The following is a 20,903-nucleotide window of genomic DNA, read 5'->3' on the forward strand; positions in this document are numbered from 1 at the left end:
TGCAACACCGTACTCTGTGTTCTTGATATTGAGAAAGGGCCATGGAGTACTTGGTCTTTAGTCCAGATTGCATGTAAGGAGGGCGGAGACCTACCCCCTAAAGCTACCCATGTACAACTACTCAGGTGCCAAAGGTTCCGCCTCCATGTGTTAACCATTAACCCTCCGGGGTCTATGATCATGCCAGCGTATTCAGACCATGTGACATAACAAAAAACTAGGTCACCTGGAGTGCTGCTGCAACTTCACTCAAAAGTGTGGATTTTAAACTCACTCCAAATATTTGTTTGATGTTGATATACCATCAGTGTTGGGCAAATTACTTAAAAAAAATAATTAGTTATAGTTACTACTTACTTTACCAAAAAAGTAACTGAATTAGTAATGGAATTACTTCTTTATAAATGTAATTAGTTACCAGGGAAAGTAATTATCGTGTTACTTTTTTTGAAAAGCGTCAAATATGTAAAAGGAAACTGATTTTTGGGTGTGTTTCATGGGCCAGTTGCATAGAGTAGAACAGCAGACAGGTAGCATACCATAACTGTGGTGAGGCTGGGGTCCACCAGGGCCCGGCTGGGGTCCACCAGGGCCCGGCTGGGGTCCACCAGGGCCCAGCTTTTCCACCACATAAGAGGATCTGCATTTATAAGAAGATGCTCCTCCAGTTAATCCCACATCTCCACTTTTTTCAGTCGCTCCTCCCTGATCCAGCGGTAAATGTCTTCAGTCCAGTCACACAGACTCACTGATAACTCCTCCCCTAAATTAGCTGCACATGTAGCTGCGTTCAAGTGAATGGGGTGTGCTGCGGACAACTCAAACTCGGACATGTCATTAGTCGTTCAGTGAAGGCATCATGGACAACTCAGACTCATGGACACACAGGTGAAGCATGAAGGCAGTGTGGGCAATTTGAATAAGAACGGCTCGCAACGAATCGGTTCTTATCATTCACTGAAAAGAGCCGTTCAAAAGACTCAACTCATCCACGAACGTCACACCTCTCGTGCCTGGCTGAGCGAACCAGGACGCATAACAGCTTGTTAGATATCAGTGCATAGTAACGCACCACATTTCACTGCCGGTAACGGCATTGTAACGTTTCAAATAGTAATTAATTAGATTACCCATTACTGGAAAACAATAACAGCGTTAGTAACGCTGCTATTTTTAACATCGTTATTCCCAACACTGTATACCATATAAAACTAGAGATAAGACAGTTTCAATTTGGTAGCACTTCCAGTACCTTTACATGTTAATATTTGTAACCTATGTTACTTTTTCAAGTTTCAGAACAGTTCATTTGATATGTTTGTAGTCTTATTGTAATGAATAGTGATTTTTTAATGCAGATTTGATAATTTTTATTTATTTGGGGGTCCAATATGTTAATTAAATAGGTGAAAGTATAAAATAAGTGTCAGATCATATAGGTGACGTTGTGTATTAAAAAGGACACCAAATGGCAAAACCCAATCTATTTAAGGTGACACAAAAGTCAAAAAGTTTCTTGTTAGTAAATACATATTTTACACATTCAATTATAAATGAATAAATGTGGCTGCACATATTTGAGTGGAGCACATGAAGCCACTTTTGCATTTTCCATGTTGAGGCATAGAGTACTATAATCAGGACCAGGACACGTCTGATGGAATCTGATCAACAGTCAGTAATTACAGCTGTCAGTCTGGATCATGGAGTAGACTCTCCACAGCCTGAAAATCCAAGGAGCAAATGCATGCAGCCTCCTGTCGTCTCACCACTTTAAATGCAACAGTAATTATGGAGTTTTTACTCAGTGATGCAAAAAAAACCAAAACATTAGATTTGAGGGCCGAGAAGTCTTAAGACTACGGTTAAGTGTAGGCATACTATGGTTAGTCGATCTATCCAAGAAATGAAGGCAAAAGAAAAACAGGCTGTGAGTAAAATGTCGTCCTTGACCAAAGCCGGGTATACAATGTGTGATTTTGTCCCAGATGAAGAGAAGACTCCTGCTACGACCAGTGTGATCTCAGCATGAAGGGAGGCATTGATCAACACGACATGTAAGATTATGTAGCTAAAAATACTAACCTTAAAGTTTCTTTACAAAATTGGCATCTCAGTCTGAATCACGACCCCATTCGGTCCCCATTCCCCTCCTCCCATGTGACTTTGGATTTATTTCCATGCACATAAAACAACTTTTGTACCACTCCGATCATTAGCTTAGCTCCGTAGTTTACAACCGCAGCAGCATAGGTAATGTGCGCTGATGACATTTTATTCCTGTATTTTCACCTGTGTCATAGCCTGAAATTCAGTAGGTGTTATCATCGCACATTGTCTTCACATATGTCGTACCAAACTTTATTCCATCCATGGTGCATGGCGTGACTAGCCATAAACTTATAAGACTGCCGAAATTCCACAGTGTGCAGGAGCCTTAAGGAGTCCTCATTCCAAGAGCAGAACTGATATTCTGTTGCTAGCTTGCTCCTGCAGCTGACGTGTCATGGTTTTTGAGGCACTTGCTTCTATTATCTGGTCCCCCACAGTGCTCCACTTGGTGTATTCCCCATATGCATTTTGCATTCACCTGTCAGAGCTGCATCTAATTAGTCACCATCTCTCACTTACTTATGCCTTGTTTATAGCCAGACACAGGAAGTTGGAAGTAGGAGACATGTCAATACCCAACTCACTACTACCAACCAGGGCAGAAAAACACAGATGCCTGTGTAGCTTTTGAGTTCCTTTTCATGAACCCTAAGCACACTATTAATGACCCCTTGCCATGTTGCTTCATCAGAAATTGTCTTCACTCTGGCAATATCAGCAGATCCATGATTTTAATTAAGTGCTTTAACAACAGTCTCGGATTAACACATTATCAGTCCTGACCTTTTCCACAGCTACTTTGCCAAAAGCTCATTTTGGAGTTACATGATCTTTATTTATCACCATATATCTCACATGCCTAATATTTCTGCAGAAATGAAGATGTCAGTATCAAGAATATTGCCGTTCAAGCCACTACTTTGCTGTTTGCTCTAATAAACTATTTCCTAGTTGATGAACTCAAACTAATGCCACGTTTCAACGACATGGAACCAGCTCAACTCGACTCGGGTACCAGGTACTATTCCTTGAGACCATTTCCATTACAGGATACTAGCGACTTTACAGTACCTGGACATCATAGCAATGCGATTTCCATGTCATCTGCTCAGAGAGTTGCGTGTTGCGTGCCGTTGCATGTTGTCTCATCTAGCTCTTGCGGAATTTTTATGTCGGCCACCAAAGACTGAATCTCCTCGACTGACCATGGTGTAGTTTTGCAGGCTGTCATCATGTGGATTAACCTACCGCTACATTTACTGTAAATTTTCACATCTGTTTTTTGTAGAACGGTGGGTCACAGAGACAACTCTCTGACCAATCAGTGGTTTGCAGTGTTACACGTCACGTTTTAGTATCTGGTCCCCAGTCTTGGAACCTCAGTGGAGGTGTTACCAAAAAACTACATTTACATTTACATTTATGCATTTGGTAGATGCTTTTTTCCAAAGCGACTTACAGGGGAAAACCAAAATTTATAAAAATAAATAAATAATGAAAAATAAAATAAAACACAAGAATAGATTGAAGACATAAAGCAGCTGTACAATTAAAAACAGTGTCGTACAGAGGATTAAAAATCAAAAATTATAGACTAAAAATAAAGAATAGATTAAGAAGACATAAAAACAGCTGTACAATTAAAACAGTGAAATTAAAATACCAAGTAAAACAACAGAATAACCATATTAATATATCTAAAATGGAATGTTTAAAAGTGCTAGGACAGGAGGTGCTCTCGGAAGAGCTGGGTCTTCAGGAGCTTCTTGAAGACAGGTGGGGACACCCCTGTTCTGGCAGTGCTCGGTAGATTGTTCCACCAACGTGGAATGACCCATGAAAAGAGCTGGACTGTCTTGTACAAGGTTTCGGGACCACCAGACAACATTCCCTAGACGAGCGGAGTGGTCGTCTAGTAGTACCGGGTACCAGATTCCAGGTCCTTTTTCGTAATGGAAACCCAAAAAGGCCGAGCTGAGTCGAGACAGTACCATGTAGTGAAAACATGGCATTATATAATCATCTTTTATAGAATTTACACTAATTCTGCACTTCTATAAAACTGAAGGTAAATGACTTTAATTTAATTTGCCTCCTTCAGGTCATCTGAGACTTTTTTGACAGATGCTTTAGTGTGCAATCCTTAATGCATGCATTCTTGTTCTACAACACCATGCATATGTGCAGTAACCATTCCACTGTGCTCATGGGGGAAAAATGCACTTTGCAGACTTCTCATTGTTAAGTCACCACTGACAGATATAATAAACCCCTTCATACAAGGCTCTCCTTGACTGTACATTGTTGAGAAGTATTCTCATCTTCTCAGTTCCTTTTGGAATTTGCCTTTCACATTTTATATACAGGACATGCAGCAGAGCTTTAGAGAAACAATTGCAAGGGGGATTATATAACATTTGTTAAGGGTATTAATCATTTTCTTTAAACCCCTGTTGTGCGCGGCATTGATGGGAACACTGTCTTTTGCCAAGTAATAAGTGATGGCCTCTCTACTCTCCTTGTGCCTCTGGGAGTTTCACTAACACAAGGACACATTAAACTGTGACTATTCTGCTGGTTTGGAAAGTAATAAATGCGAATGCTGTGTAGAAAAAAGACAACCGCTGTCCTCATGATTATGCACTTATATGTCTAATGTTGAATGAGCCTTTGTATGAATACCCGGCACTTCCCCTCACAATAATAATGTCATACTCAAACCATGTATAGCTTCCTCAGAGAATGCAACTCTAGCACGTCTTGAGATGAGAGGAATTTACCTATTCTCCTTGGTTTCTTTGTGCAACCTCCAATTAGTTGAACAATGTTTCTGTCTTTCAGAGCAAGCCATGACTCTTCGTTGAGGTGCCAAAAGTCAGATATTTTCGTGCATGCATGAAAGTAAATGTATCATATTGTAACAGATAGTAGGCTTGTGAGACTGAAAACCAACACACCTGTCCTTCTAAGATCCCCTCTTCCTGATAATAATGCGTTAATGATGTGTTTATTTGTGACTCACTGTTACGCACTTCTGTTTAACGAGGTGTAACAGCCTCAACCAAACTTGTCACACTGTTTTATTTTAATGACAAGACGGAGACGCTCACACCACATATTTCTCTTTGAAGATGTTGTGAAGGTGCGTGGGATTATAACAAAGTAAAATCTAGGCAGGAATCGTGACGCAATGTATTAAAGTTTCATTGACATTACATTTATGTATTTATGGCTTTTGTGTTATTTTCTTTCTTTATGATAAAATAGCTTCAAGTGACATTTGTAATGACGTGATGCCAGAGATGGCCAACCATTGAATTGAATAATTTACACTTTAACCCCTAACGTGTCTGTGGTAAGCATCCTGAATGTATGATTTATTTTAAATATTCATAAATATTCAACCGTTTGCTCAAAAAGAAAAATATCGAAGCATGCTGATAGAACAGACCTTATGCTTTCCATAGACATCTGAGCATGTTCTGACTTGCTATAATAACAGATGGCTTGGGCTGTTTTTGCATCGTTTTCCTTGTTGTTTTTTGTTTTTACTGTGGTGATTTACGTTTTCTTTTTTTTTTTTTTTTTTAACTGTTTTTATCATGTTTTGACTGTTCAACTGCTTTTTGGAGTTCAACCAGGTGCCAAAAAGCAGCAGCTGGACTGATTTAGAAAAAAACAGCCCTAAAACAAAAACTACTGGGCCAAAATTCAAATACTTGTTGTTCAATGTGTTCCAGTTCACAGTTCAGGTTCAACATCCTAAATCTCTTACTGATATATATTCTGAGTGCCGTATGTAGTAAAAACCTGTCAAACTTAAAATGCTCTCTTTGTCTTTTCCTGTTATTCCACCCTGTGTTGACTATAAAACATATAGTAAAGCAAAACCACTGCCAGATCCTGAAAATAGGACATAGACGCACATAGAAATCTGAATTTTGCATGGTCGAAAAGGAGTAGGAAGAAGTATAAACTTATTTAATCCTACCCCTCAGTGCTTTTACACCTTTATCACTAACTTGATACAAGAGTCAAACAATACTATTTTTCTAATTTTAACATCAAACCACAACAAATACATAATGCAGTAACTGAATTACACCCAACAACATGATCATGGCAGTACAGTCATACAAACAGACTCAACAATTACACCATTATCTTCAATAATTACAGCAGATTTATCAATACAACATCATCCATGAACAGACAGGCCTCATTGTCATTCTTAAATACTGTACCTCTCAAGAATAATTTTTTTTTATATCTTTTTTTAAACTGAATTATGTTTGATATTTGTTTTATCTCCACACACAATTTGTTCCACAATTTTACTCCACAGATGGTGATACAGAAACTTTTTAACGAAGTGCGTACTTTGTGAATCTTAAATTTTAACTTTCCCCTTAAATCATCGCCTCCCTCTCTTTCACAAAACATTTCTTGAATATTACCTGGCAGTAAGTTATTCCTTGCTTTATACGTTATTTGAATAGTTTTGAATTCTACAAAGACTCGGTTCCCATCATTCATTTCAAAGAGCCGTTCAAAAGATTCGATTCGTTTGTGAACATCACATCATTAATGACTGGGTCAGAGCATCTCCACAACTGCAGGTCTTGTTGGTCCTTCCTGGTCTACAGTGGGTAGTTCAGACCAAAAACGGACTAAAGAAGGACATCCTGAAGGACAGTTGATCATCTGTGGGAAGTGTTGGACAAATATACCTGATCCATACGGGTCCACCTCTTTACTTCCAGGACATCAGGGATCTGCTAATAATGTGTTGGTCCAGATACCACAGCAGACCTTCAGAGCCTCTGGTCAGGGTCTGTTTTAGTGGAAAAAGGGGGAAACTACACAATATGAAACAGGTAGTAATAATGTTAGACTCCTATAGATACTCGATTGTAGGGCTGTGCAATTAATCGAAATTCAATTACGATTTCGATTATTAGACGCAACGATTACAAAAATTATGTAATCGAGAAAAAACGATTATTAATTTTGAGTTGTTTTAATTCACGCGCACGCAAGCTCCCATGAGCTGCTCTGCCCCGCCCCCCTCTAAGCTCCAGCTGCCTGCTAGCCGACAGGTCCACCCCAAGAGGAAAGTTGTACCTAGCGGTCTGGAAAAATAGCAGGAGAATCACAGCAGAAGTGCTTGGTAAACAAAAAAGGCAAGTCCAATTCAAATGTATGGAATCACTTTGGGTTTGATGAAGAAGACGAAGGGCAAAAACACATCACGTGCAAAAAGTGTTTCGTAGTTGTGTCTGCTAACACAACAAACCTTTTTAACCATCTAAAGTTTAACCACCGCCACCGTTATCATAATCTTATGAAAAACGAAAACGCATAAAAACAACTTCGTCCGCAATGCAATCTTCAGTTTCCGAATCTCTTTACGCTGCAACTCCCGTATTAACCTAACCCTAACCTCTATAACCCTAACGTACGTTTTCTAGATGGCTGATGTATACAGAAGGCCTGAACTGAAACCTCACAGCACGCCACTGAATTTACTATGTTTCATACTACATTGAACATACTTAAATTTATAATTTGCACTTTACGTGAGCTTTTTTTTTTTTTTTTTTTTTTTTTTTGCTACAGTTCTATGGCAAGCCTATAGCAGTTTAATTCCAGTGCACTATTTATTTACAAAAGGAAACATACTTGAATTTACAGTACACTTATTTGCATTCAAAGATTTTTTTGTTTCGTACAAAAGTGAACATACTTTGTTTTAGTGGTTAAAAGCTTTATTTATGTTTAAAGAGTATATTTTACATTGTTTTGCAAGAAAAAAATAAACAACTTTAAGGTTAAAAAATAATCATTTTTAATAATCGTGATTTCAGTTATTGCTAAAATAATCGTGATTTTTTTTTTTTCTATAATCGAGCAGCCCTACTCGATTGGTTGAGATATGAATGTTCTTTAAACCACTTTTGGTAGATGCTGACCACTTTAGACCGGGAATTCACAACAAGAGCTCCATTTCAGTTTCTCCCTTGTCCATACTCTTGTCCATTTTTGCTGTTTCTACCACATCAACATCTAGGGTTAAATGTTGACTTGCTGTCGAATATATCCCACTCACTGACAGGTCCCACTGTAATGACGTAACCAACATTAATACCACTTTGCCTGTCAGTGGTGGATGTGACACACCATTAACATATGACACACTAACACGTCATGCATGAAAGTTGCTTAAACCAATAATAATTTACACAATAATAGCTTCTTTGTTGAGATTACATGTGGTATTTTCTGCTGAAATCTTTCGAGTTGTCTCTCGAGGTCTTTAATGGTCGTGTTTCTATTAAATGTCAAGTGAATTCGAAGCAATTTTTTTGTAAAGTTGCAAAAACACAAATGGAAACTGACTTGGAGGAAATAATCTAGGCTGCGTGTTGTTGCTGGTGGGTGGTGCCTTTAGGCGATGTGCAACATGGATCTACAGTAAATAACTCAGTAAAAGCAGTAGGACATTCTGTTGTTTTTTTGCATCTGAAATGGCTGCAGTGTTTTTTTCATGGATGAAACGAGAATAATCCTTTTATCTGGCAAGTGACTATTTTTGGTCATTTCCGCACATACTACGACACAGTGACAGCGATAGTTACAGTGAGTCAACAATCTCAGGTCCATTGTGGTCTGCAGGGTCTGTAAGGTCCACCTCTGCAGGAACAGTGAGTGTATCTGTTTTGTTAGGTACCATGAAGTAATGGTACTAATGTAAGGAATGATGTTCAAAGGGATAATGTGGATGTGGACAGGTGTCTGGATCAGCACTTATGTTGGTCTAATGTTCTAAAATACATGTTCCCTTCTTCACCTTACAGCTGTTTTTCTTGTATTTTTTATATATACGTCTTGGAGTAGGGTTTTTTGCCACTTACAGTACGAAACCAAATATGGTAACATCATCGACCTTGATTTTCTACATGACAATATAATTTTTTTTTTTTTAATTTCACAAAAGTAAAAGCATTGAAATGTCCTCCAATAACACACTAAGGTTGACATTTTGAATTTCAGAGTATTTCTGTGAGTGTCCAATAAAAAGTTAAATATTCACTATGTCAGAATTTATTTGAAAAAGGTGTTTTCCATTTCCTCCAACCACATTTCTTCTTTGGCAAAAAATAATAAAAACACCTCAAATGAGTAGAAAAACCTTTTTGGAAAACCTGGTAAGTTTTGTTTTTTGTTTTTTTTCAAAATTTGCTGCTTTCACAGATCAAAATTTCATAATATTCATTAAATATGTGCATGAAAATGTACCTACAGATGGTTTTCCTTTTGCTCTACTAGTGCAAAAGTAGATGCTGTTAGCTTAGAACAGGGGTGTCAAACATGCGGCCCGGGGGCCAAATGCGGCCCGCCAAAGGGTCCAGTTCGGCCCCTGGGATGTTTTTGCCAAGTGCAAAAATTCCACAGTCCGGAACTGAATTAAGCAAAAACAAAAAAAAGTAGCTTGAATGAAGGAAAAAAATCTTCAATTAAGCCCAAAAAACAAATCTTCAATTAAGTAAAAAAAAAATCTTCAATTAAGCCAAAAAAAAATCTTCAATTAAGTTTAAAAAAATCTTCAATTAAGGCATAAAAAATCTTCAATTAAGTAAAAAAAAATCTTCAATTAAGCCTAAAAAAAAAAAAACTTCAGTTAAGTAAAAAAAAATCTTGAATTAAGCCTAAAAAAAAAAAAAACTTCAATTAAGTAAAAAAAAAAAAAAAAAAAATCTTGAATTAAGCCAAAAAAAATCTTCAATTAAGTCAAAAAAAATCTTGAAGTAGTCAAAAAAATCTTTAATTAAGTAAAAATCTTGAATTAAGCCAAAAAATCTCAAATTTAGCACAAAAAAAAAATCTTGAATTCAGCCATAAAAAAAATATTCAATTAAGTAACAAAAAATCTTGAATTAAGCCTAAAATAAAAAACTTCAATTAAGTAAAAAAATCTTGAATTAGGTCAAAAAAATCTTCAATTGAGTAAAAAATCTTCAATTAAGCCAAAAAAATCTCAAATTTAGCAAAAAAAAAATCTTGATTTAAGCCAAAAAAGGTTTCAGGTTCAGGTTTTTTTTTATTTTTTATTTTTTTTATTGTTTATAAAAGTAAGTATTTTCATAATTTAATGGGGGGATTTTTACACTAAAGCAAAGACAACAATTTGGAGTTGTCATTATTTATAGGTTACTATGTTATTATGTCTCTGGTCTGGCCCACTTCAGATCAAATTTAGCTGAATATGGCCCCTGAGCTAAAATGAGTTTGACACCCCTGGCTTAGAAATACAATCACTTAACGTCAGATGTTCAGTCCATCTTAGATACTGTGAACTTACACATAAAACTGCTGTTTATGTCACATTTCAAACTAAGGGGATTTGTTACTGCTTTTTAATCATGTGTTTATTACAGTAATCATAAGGATTATCTTATTTCAATTCAGTGATATTTTCCTTAACTTCTGTTTAGTTGTTTTTGTGCTTAATCTAAACCAGGGGTGTCAAACTCATTTTGGTTCAGGGGCCATATTTAGCCCAATTTGATCTCAAGTGGGCCAGACCAGTACAATAATGACTTAATAACCTATAAATAATGACAAATCCAAGTTTTTCTTTTTGTTTGAGTAGAAAAAAACCACAATTAAATTATAAAAATATTTACATTTTACAAAAAAGATGTGAATAACCTGAAAAAACAGAAATTTCATTTGAAAAAATTGTGCAATTTTAACAATATTAGGCCTCAACTTATCATTTATACATGTACATTACACACAATGTTACATAAACATTTGGTAACAGGCAGAATATTGTTAAAATTTTGGATTTTGGATCTAAAATTGGAGCAATTTCTACAATGTTACTTCTCTTATTATTAACACAACTACAGATCACAGTGGATCCATAAATGCACAAAACATTTAGAAACAGGCAGAATATTGTTCAAATTGCACATTTCGGCTTGTTCATTTTTGTTTTTATTTATGTATTTATTTGCATTTTATTGTGAAAGAATAGTTTTCTAAATGTAAATATTTTCACAGTGTAATGTTATTTTTCTCACTTCAATTTTTTCCACATAATTTTTCACAAAGATAATTTGTAGTTGTCATTATTTATGGGTTATTGTGTTGTTATTTTTACTGTAGATCACATTGGTCTTTATGTGGAACCTGAACCAAAACGATTAAGACAACCTGGACTGTTCAGGTTAATTTTTGCACTTTCAACCCGCGGGCTGGGATGGAACCTTTGGCGGGCCAGATTTGGCCCCCGGGCCGCATGTTTGACACCTGTGATCTAAACAAATGTCATTTCTCTGTATATTTAATATTATTGGTGATATTTGGTGTCACATTTGCAGTCACTCCATCTGAACTCACCTGTCCACACGGCTTTATGACTGACTGAAGTGTCACTTTCACCTGTACAACCTTATAATTATTATCATTATCCCTGTCATGTGTCTTGACCTTCATCATCTCAGTAGTTTTCCAATCCTCTAGCCTCAGCTATTCCCCAACAGTCTTTTGCCAATTGTCCATCACCAATCACATTACAGTATATTTTCAATATAATATGTAACCTTTCCTTTGGCCATTATCACACGTCATCTTCTTGTCAACCTCCATGCTCCTGTGATGCAACGCTGCTCGATCTTCTTGTGTTTCCCTTGTATTTTAGGTTCATGCAGAATTAGCTTATAGCTAATAGCCTAAATGGCTTATTTTTCCCTTTCTTCTCTGTAATCACAACTATGACTTTAAATGTGATACTACACACTGTTAAATGATATTACACCTTTTTTTTAAGCATACTATTTTGTGATTCTCAAGTCAGCTCATTGCTCATTTTCAGGGCAATTTCTCTCTCCATGTTATCCTGCTTTATCACATTTTACATTACATATCATACATGCTCATGAGAGTTAATTGATCTATTTAATATCCTGTTTATATTCTACACTGACAAAAATACAAGCGTCTGCATGCATTGAGAGTTATCATGTAGCCTACATCTGATCAATATTCATAAAAATAGGACCAATGGCCCTGTAGCTTACCGGCCAAATTAAAAGCTTTGGGAAATGTATCCAGATACCATTTATTATCACCCAGTTATGTGTATTTATTATATTACAGAAATAGCCCATGTTTTGGTCATATTCCGTTCAAATCTGTAAAAAAAAAATTCAAATTCCAACTTGATATCATTGATACTGATTTATTGGATCAATCCACTTCCTATCTCTTATAATGGGAAAATTTTTCAAAGTGGCACCAAATCCAGAATGAGATCCGGATGGAAATCATTTCAATACCTTGTGTTGACATCATCATAAAGAAGCTGTATACCAAGTTTGAAGTCAATCGGAACTTTAGTTTGGAAGAAAAAGACGATTGGAATTTTTTCCCCATAAGAACCCATGTTAAATTTTCTGTAAGTTCCTCGATCCAGAAGAAGATCCTGGTCAGCATGTGGACATTATGTTTGGTCATCTCCCCATCAGGGCTGGACTGTAGAAATTTACACTTGATATTATTTATATTTACTGAGTTATTGCATTGATCCACTTCCTATCTCTTATAATAGGGACATTTTTCAAAGTCGCACCAAATCCAGAATCAGATCCAGATCCAAATAATTTCACTAACTTTTGTTGACATCATCATAAAGAAGCTGTATACCAAGTTTGAAGTCAATCGGAATTGTAGTTTTGGAGAAGATGATGATTGAAATTTTTGTAACGGACGACAGACGATGACGACGCCAACGGACGCTGCATGACGACAATAGCTTACAGCCTGTCGGCCGGTAAGCTAAAAAAAGAAAAAACATTAATAAGCCAACTCAAATCCCACCTCTTCAGATCATCATTTGAAAACTGACTGCCTGTTCCACCTCATCCACTCTCATCTACCTTCTCTTGTGTGTTTTTTTTCTTTTTTTTTCCGTATTTGTCTCTGTATTTGTTCTTTGATTACCACATAGTATTAACTCTGTATCTGTTTACCTTTACTCGTTTGATGTATGTTTGTACCTTGGCTGTTTATTGTAAAGCATCTTCGAGTACTTAGAAAAGCGTTATATAAAACCGATGTATTATTATTATTATTATTATTATCCTCCAGGAGTCTGGGTCTGCTCGAGGTTTCTGCCTGTTAAAGGGAAGTTTTTCCTCGCCACTGTCACCAGTCACAAGTGTTTGCTCCTGGAGGATTCTGTTGGGTTTCTGTAGAATTGACTTAGAGTCTGGTTTTGACCAACTCTATATATAAAATGTCAAGAGATAACTTTTTTGTGATCTGGCGCTATATAAATAAAATTTGATTGATTGAGTGATTTAATTGGTTTTCCCCTGTAAGTCGCTTTGGAAAAAAGCGTCTGCCAAATGCGTAAACATAAACATAAACATATTATTATTATTACATGTGAAAAAACAAAGCATACGCTTGGGGAGAATGAACTGATGAGGAGTTAGAAAATAAGTGATGCAGCCCATTTATATTGGGTATGAAACATTGACATCCTCTGATATAGATGGTATACTGGAACCTTATCACCACGGCACCTTGAGCTGAAATGAATGAAATTCTTGGGTCCTGGCCTGAGGCCCTGAAAAACAATCTGGACCTCAGAGGTGACAGCCCATGGATAAATAATGTAAATACTAAGAGACAACCTTTTATTGAAGTTTTTTTGTGTGAGGAGACTATACTGTAGATGACTCCAGTGAGCCGCTCGGCACTATGGGATAAAATGCTGTCACTGCATAGTGAGTGAAGGGCCTGGAGTGACATTTATCACAGATACTGAATGACATTCCAAATGAAGCTTATAACCTTTGTAAAATGACATCAGTCTTGCATGATGATCAAGTCGTTCCAACACCAAACCACCTACTCTGCAACAAAATACTGTTTACATGAAATTTTATTTGTTAAAGTATTGGCATGGATCCAGTTACACTACTTGGTGTTCCATCATTCTGTTTTCATGTTGCCGTGCACACGTCTGCAAAGTCAGGAGCCAATAAGTCAACCTTCCACTTGGTTGCCCCCGAGGCATTTTTTCACACAGTAATTGTAGTTCTCGTCCACACATGATCAAATGCTGAACGAACAGAAATACTGCTTAGATATTTTTTTTTCAACACTTTTACAAAGACACTTATCTATTTTTTGATCTGCACACCTGTAAAAAAAGAGCTTTGATTACAGTAGATGCTTAATTTTAAACAAAGCAACAATGACTTCCAAGTGTTTAGTTTTTTGAAAGCCTGCAGGGCTCATGTTTAAAGAGAGATTCATAATATAATAGCTAAGCCCACATCACAAAAATCAACCGTAGACATCTGGCACAAAGTTGGATCTAATTGTTTTGACGAAGCCATAGGAAGAACTTATTTGGAAGACAAAAAAATCACAAGCCCTACATTACTGCCTGTAGTGTAAGAGCGCAAAACGAGCCGACACATGACTTCATGCATGGTTTGGATTTAGATTCAGATTTGACGATGAACCTTTAGATTGACAGGTGTATTGAAAATGCATGGAATATGGCATGATGCAGTTGTATGGCAACTAAAGTAATCACATAAAGTTACATTGTGGTATCAGGTAGTGTGTATGAATATGAATAAGCTATAAAATGCTATTTGTATTCATGCATTCACGTACACACACACTTTATACTACCATATAAATGTGCTCAGGGAGGGAGCTGAATCGTTATTTTATGTAAAACTCTTGGCTTGATGAAAAATAATCAAACCTATCACAAATTAAAAACACATATTGCCAAATGTATTGCCTTGCTGGCTCCTTTCTGACTATCTGCACTGTGGGTTTGCATGCTAACTTTCCATTTTGCCACAGGATGCACTAAATATTAACTGCAACATCGCTTAAATAAACATTACTACAGTATGCTGATGTATGTTAATGCACTTTTCTTTTGTGTTTAGACATGCACAGATGGGAGATTTATCACGCTAACGGATGACACACAAATGTTTCTCTTTCTGTCCAGTGGGCTGATAAATACAGCATTTACATCGAATACGTTACATATGATGCATTCACAGACATACATTATCAAAATATAAGCACTTTGATAAAGTGCATCTGTTGAAATTATAATCCATCTACATGATTAACATTAATTACAAGATAAACTAGATGTTCTAATTCAATTCATCATGAGCGTTCCAAACTGGATGCAATACTAATAAGAAACCTTCTGTACTAGTGGCCCTCGAGTCCTTATGACTTGTCATTAAGAGACAGCTAAGTGGTATTATTCACTGTGTTAAGTCTAATCAACATCTCGTCTCTCGCCTTTTCCCTAGATGTTTCGCAACAAAAGCATCAGAAATCGCAGGTTCAAACAAGAAAGGACGTACCATTCTACTGCAGTTTATTACCTCCAAAGATCCCATTCATGCATCAATTCTCAGAGTCACCTTCAATACTTCAAAAAAAGGCAGCACTGAAAATTATTCTGTGAACAATTGAAAAAATATATATCTCAAGGAACACTGAAGAATAACAAAAAAAAAAGCATCCATCTTGATAAATTGACTCTCTCGTGAATTCCTCCACAAGTAATTATACTGCAGAACTTAGTATTTAATGACTTGTTGAATAGGGAGCGGATCTACTACTGACTACCTCTGCTCATTTTCTGTTTTTAATTTTTTTTTTTTTGTGCCTGAGGCTGTTCTGACTCACACGTGGCCATTTTGCTTTTTTATGCCTGTGTGCCAGCAGCAGACGTGGCCAGAGGCATTTTGTTGTCAGGTTTTCCTTTTGTCCCATTCTTGTGAGTTGAGGGGATTTCTTCCAATTTGCAACTTTCACAGGATGAACTGATTATATTAAAGGTGCCCTGCCACACGTATTTCATTACTTTTGTGGTAATATCTAAAGTTCTACCATGGACTCTGTAACATTTTTTGTGGAAAAAAAAATGCCTTGGTTACCAAGTTTCAAGCCATTCTAACATTGTATAGAAAGCCTGTTGGAAGACTCAGCTCAGGATACGTTTACACGGCAACACTAGGATCTAATTCTGCAAAGATTTCTCCTTTGCGTTATAAAATCATTCCGCGTTAAGACGAAGCCGCTATGATAACGATCTGCGTTAACATGAGTCCGCGAGAACGGCTGAATACGCTGTAGTGGCCATGCCAGACCAGTAGCTGGCAATGTAGAGCTGTAGTGAAACAGTGGCAGTAAAACACGCGCCTGTGCACAAACGATTTCCGGTTTAGACACCCTTTAAATGAGAAGAAGAAGAAGAGGCATTGGCGAATATAAGAAATGCGTCTCCGCTGGTAAGAGTGTAGACGCAGTAAGTCTAACTTTTGGTGGAGAAGCGACAGCAAACTGAGCACAGTTAGCAGCACGTATGTTGTTCTGAAACCGGCCATTGTTGTTGTGGTTGTTCCTTCTTTTTCTGCAGCTTTATTGTGTCAGAGGCTGGCAAACCAGCTTGGAGGCGCATTACCGCCACCAACTAGCCTGGAGTGGGTTAACTGGCGGTTCTTGGCTGCACGCGCATGCGGTGACGTCATATTTTACCCCGGAATGCTCCGATTCGTGTTAACACGGAGCTGAAATGCGGAGCGTATCGATAACATTCCACCCTGGACCCTGGTATCAAAAGTTTCCGGATTCAGGCACTCTAGGCACCGTTTCCATGTTAACAGAAGGCTAATCTGCCATGAAATCTTCCCGGAGTCGACTGAATCCTACGCCGTGTAAACGGCCCCTCAGTTTGTGCCAGTTCTCATGAATATTCAACATCCTAGTCTGCTTGACTCGGATTGGCTCACAGCTAGCCAATGAGAGCCTGGCTTTTCAGTACTGCACAATAAATAGTGGAACTGGCTGAAACTGAAACTTAACATGCTTTGAATGTCCGACTCCCAGCTTCCCATGCCTCTCTTGTATGGCGGATCTTACGCGGAATTTTCACGACATCTAACTAGGCATGTAACGATATGAAAATTTCAAATCACGGTTATTGTGACCAGAATTATCACAGTTACCATTATTATCACAGTATTGTTGAAATGTGCTCAAAATGTTCAAAAAGTACTTGTACACCAAAGTTCTAATAGTTTTGGATTTTTCATTATAGTTTAGTTTTATTTTGTTTTGACTTTTTTTTCTCTAATTCAGTTACTTTGAATTAGTTTTTAGAGCAGGTTTACTAGTTTTTATTAGTTTTCGTTATTTTCTGAATGCTTAGTTTTAGTTTTAGTATTAATTTTAGTTTTGTCGTACCTTTTTTCTCCGTCGTATTCAACTAAATCCCAGACAGGACTTTGCTGCTTTCTCCCAACTTTAGTCTCCATGTTTCCAGGTAGAGTGGGGACCAGAAGACGACTGGAAACCAAAAGTGACGGACCATTAAATATCATATGGTGCCGCTAACTAAAATTGCTCGAGCGAAATAAATCGATTTCGTATCAATCCGACATCGACAAAGACAAAAACGAAGGAAATTTTATGCGTAATTTTTGTCCGTTTTAGTTAGTTTTGTAAACACACAACACAGTTTCAGTTAGTTATCGATTTTTTTCTTTTAATTATAATTTTTATTTATTTCAGTTAATGAAAAGGATTTTTCAATTCTAGTTTTTTAAATTTTGTTTGGTTTCGTTGACGATAATAACCTTGTTATACACACACTGAATTAATTTAACCAAGTTGTATTTTGAAAAAAAAAAAAAAACTAACAAAAAAATCAAATAAAATAATAGGCACAATGTGCTTTCTGTTGGTAGAAACATTCAAATATTTACATGTAAACATCAAACATACAAATGTGTACTAAAGATGACACCTTATGGCCATTGTTTGACCATTTTCCATATCAAGTTTGAGTTGTTTTAGGGTCTCTCTCTCTCTTTTTCTCTCTCTCTCTTTCTTTCTCTTTCAAAGTGCGGTATTCAAACACGGTTATCATGATAATTAGAATTTAAACGGTAATACGAACCGTCGGGAATTTTACCGCAGTTTATCATTATACTGGTAATCGTTCCATCCCTACTTCTAACCTGTATCCACTGGGCCCACTCAACTGCTCTATGAGAACGCTGGGCCCCATGAATTTGTCATGTTCACCCCCCCTTTAAGTTACCCCAGTTTGCTGTATATGAAAACTGTCATTGAGCTAGATGAATTCTGTGGGCGTGGTCACACCCAGATGAGCTCATGAATAGTAATGAGCTCAGGCATCAACACGTCACACATGACCAGCTTTTCGAATTGACCTGATTTCTTCGTTTATTTCTTTTCAATGGCAATAACAGACAGAGGAGGTAGAGGTTCATTTTCACATTCACTACATAAAACAAACACCTATGAACCTAACATATAAAAATATAAGTATAAACGGTTTTGTGTGGCAGGGCACCTTTAAGGTTAAGACCACTGCAACCTCAACTTTAGCCATAACTTGAGAATGACGAAGTGATATATATCCAAAGGTCAAAGTTCAGACTTCACTGAAATTATTCACTTCAATAGACATGGATGGACATGGAGCATATAACTGTGAAGCTTTAACTCTACTTTTAACCCATAAAGACAGAACAGCTGACCAAAACCATCAACTAATCTAAACTGTTTAATACTTGTTGATCAATTAATCCTATCAATACATGTATGTATTGTATTCATTTTGTACTATATTTTGATGTATTTAGTTGGTTTGTCTGACTTTATACAGTTTGATTTTATAGCTAGTTGTGTATGGCTAACCATTAAGGCTATTATTATTTAGAAGGGGGCAGGAAATATAAGATTTTCTTCATCCTGCTCCTTTTCGAGCATGGGTGTGTACATGTTTGTTCACTTGATGATTACACTGGGTTACAAAAAAATGTTTTTTGCAAGTTGACTAGGTTTTTTCAACTGAATTAGGACCATTTTGCACCGCTACATCCAAAAAGACATCTGTTTTTCTCAATCAGGTCAGGTTTTTTTTTGGTAATTTGATTTTGAAAAATTTGATCTTCTCACAAAATTGATTACATTTTTGTGACTTTATCAGTTGATTTTTTTATATAGTTCTCACCCAAAATAGGTTTTAAGAGAAAAAAAATCATTTTCTAACAGGATGTATATATTATTTATTATGTATTCACCGCAGATGTAGCAGAATACGTCAGGCTTATTTTTGCAAGATCTTCTAGTCGAAGCCATTTCATTCACCTGTAATATTAAAAAAACCATTAATCATAAATTGCCAAAAGTAGAATCTTCAGAACTCGTTTATTGCAAAAAATATGAAAGAATTTTTTATCATATGATGTGAAAATGCCCATAAATGTCAGCAAAAATGTTAAAAAGCTAATATGTAGCATAGTTCAGAAAGTTGACCTGATTGAGCAAAATTAATGTGATTTTTGGATTCAGCACACCAAAATTATCCTATCGGCTCAAAAAACTTAAACAATAAATTTGTTGTTGACCAGTGTTATTGAATGTTTACTGATGAAACGCACAACCATGAACAAAATAAATAAAATAAATACATACATACATACATACATACATACATAAAAAAAATGGTGTGAAATGCAGTTTGTCATCTTTTCATGTTCATCAGATATGACTTATTTGGACACACAGAGGCTCTGTAGTGAATACTGAAACTAGTGCTGCAACAACGAATTGATTAAATCGATCCAAATTGATTCCTAAAAGAGCTGGCAACGAATTCAGCAGTCAATTCATTGGGTCTTCGGTACATTAGTACTGAGGCATGCCCACACGCTGTGTAGTGTGACAGAGAAAAACATACAGCATGGCTGAGGCTTTGGATGCTGGGCCAGATTTTTAAAGCTAGGTTTACACGATGTTCATGGTGGCTACAGCAGCCCTGTTTGCCCAAAATGTAGTATGCCATTTATGTAACAAAACATGTATTATCCAGTCCTTGCATAATTAAAACTACTGTTGCAGAAATTCAGTGCCAATTAATAACCATAACACCATTTGACTTTCAAAACAAAATCTATCAATACTAATGTTATGGTTGAATTGCTACATCAACTAGCTAAAAGTCTTCCATTCCTAGCTTAAATGTTACCACCTCTAGCTGAGGAGAAGACTTTAGTGTAGTGTGAAAATGATTTCTTGTCATTTGTGTTGATAGTTATTAGCTGTTGTGAATAAAACAAAGCTAAATTATACTTATCAATCCTTAAAGTTTAGTTAAGTTCAGTGTAAAATCGTGTTTCTCCCTTTTTTTTTCTGTGCTTCCCTCCATTTCTTGTGGGCGTGGTCTGTCAGCAAAACACGTCCAGGTACGTCAGCTTTGACCTCAGCTTTTAGAGGAAGCTTACAAGATTTTTAAGCTGTACTAGCTTAATATACTTCTATGTTAAGGCAGAAATGTCTGTTCAAAATCAATATGTTACTATGTTGACTGTTTTCCTTATTTTTCATTTAGATCAACTTTATAAAATAACTTATCAACTGATTACAAAGCGTACATGTAAGAAACTACATTTTTTAAGCAGAAAAAGCTCTTGATTTTAAGCTTAACTTCCTAACTCCATGAGCCATTTCTTAGAGTGTAGACACTATCTTCATAATTATAACATTTTCATCCATCTCTTTTTATCAGACCACCAGACTAACGTTACCTACCAGAGCTGGTTGAAGACTATATCTTGCTACTCTCTAGCCATAACAAGTCTAGGTAGCGGGTTAGTGCTCACTAACTATACCTGAGCCATTGCGGG

The 20,903-nt window shown here is 36.6% G+C and overlaps 1 long non-coding RNA gene across 1 annotated transcript; it reads right to left on the bottom strand.

The window, feature by feature from the left end:
- Window positions 1–5,176: 5,176 nt before the first annotated feature.
- Window positions 5,177–19,875, bottom strand: LOC115416974 (uncharacterized). The gene is made up of 3 exons (XR_003935069.1): window positions 19,804–19,875; window positions 12,116–12,121; window positions 5,177–5,187 (listed from the first exon to the last, which is right to left on the bottom strand). It is a non-coding gene; the product is annotated as an uncharacterized LOC115416974 (long non-coding RNA).
- Between the last annotated feature and the right edge of the window lie 1,028 nt (window positions 19,876–20,903).

The sequence above is a fragment of the Sphaeramia orbicularis genome, chromosome 3 (assembly GCF_902148855.1).
Source record: "Sphaeramia orbicularis chromosome 3, fSphaOr1.1, whole genome shotgun sequence".
In the NCBI taxonomy this organism is placed as follows: domain Eukaryota; kingdom Metazoa; phylum Chordata; class Actinopteri; order Kurtiformes; family Apogonidae; genus Sphaeramia; species Sphaeramia orbicularis.